The sequence below is a fragment of the Salvia splendens genome, chromosome 13 (genome assembly GCF_004379255.2).
Source record: "Salvia splendens isolate huo1 chromosome 13, SspV2, whole genome shotgun sequence".
Classification (NCBI taxonomy): Eukaryota; Viridiplantae; Streptophyta; class Magnoliopsida; order Lamiales; family Lamiaceae; genus Salvia; species Salvia splendens.
In genome coordinates, this window is record NC_056044.1 from 8,754,211 (window position 1) to 8,755,398 (window position 1,188).

Genomic DNA, 1,188 nt, shown 5'->3' on the forward strand with positions numbered 1-1,188 from the left:
ATTATGGAGACAAATTTGACTATGATATTTTGTTAAATTCGACTTCCTAGATATTGATTGTTATTACTCTTTCCGTCTCATAATAAGTGTCACAATTTTCTTTTTTACTCCTTCCGGTCTCAATATATATGAGAATTTTAACATTTTGAGATATTGTACAAAATGACAGTCATGCCCTTATCCTATTATTTGAAGAAAACGTGAATGCCATATGGAGGAATTGAGTCCATAAGATTTGAAAAATTGTGCGGTCTGGATTGGTTCTTAATTACCATATAAGATGTGGTTATTATCTGAACACATTTTTATATACTAGAAATTATGTCAAAAACATAATTTCCCTTAATTTAAAAAGTTGTGCAATATTCAAATGCTTTAGAGATGTACAAATGGTAAGATGCATTTGTAGAGGAAAATACCGTTTGCTTATGATTAGAAGAATGAGGTTGTTTGGCGTTTGGAGTGTGTGTTTGTCGATTTGCTTTATAATAGAAATAATTTAATGTGAAAATGGAGTCATTTTCATGTCCCCAAAGAGGAATTAAATAAAAAATGGACTTCTCCAACGACTCTGCCATCTCCACTAACCTACAAACACCAAAACGACAACCACTAACTGTTCCAACTTCAAAGATTAATAAATATTAGTACTCCTATTTTCAGATTTAAGAAATCGAAAACGTAAACTTTTGATTTAATATGAAAATTAAAATTAAATAGAAAATCACTATGGACAAGGCAAACACGCCCTAAGGGAAAGAAAAAGTAAAATTAAACAAAAAAATGCACCAGCCGGGAATCGAACCCGGGTCTGTACCGTGGCAGGGTACTATTCTACCACTAGACCACTGGTGCTATTTGATATTATTATATTAGACCTTTGTAATTACTTTGAATTGTTATATTATTTAAAAGAATAATTACCATTTATAAAATAAACTCAAACCAAAAACAATATTCACTCACTTATTTTCTTATACTTTTTAAATCGTAAATATATGACATATATTAATTAAATGATATAGTAAGATTTATTGATTAATAACTATATATAAAATTTATTATTTATTAAATAAAATTTTGTACATAATTTAGAAATTTTAAATAAATTAAAAAAAACTATGAAAATGACTATGCTAATGGAACATACTTTTCATACCACAACAATATTGGAGGATCTGATTTTGA

General features: G+C 28.0%; 1 non-coding gene across 1 annotated transcript; it reads right to left on the minus strand.

Moving 5' to 3' along the window:
• Positions 1–784: 784 nt before the first annotated feature.
• On the minus strand, positions 785–855 carry TRNAG-GCC. The gene has a single exon. It is a non-coding gene; the product is annotated as a tRNA-Gly (tRNA).
• Positions 856–1,188: the final 333 nt, after the last annotated feature.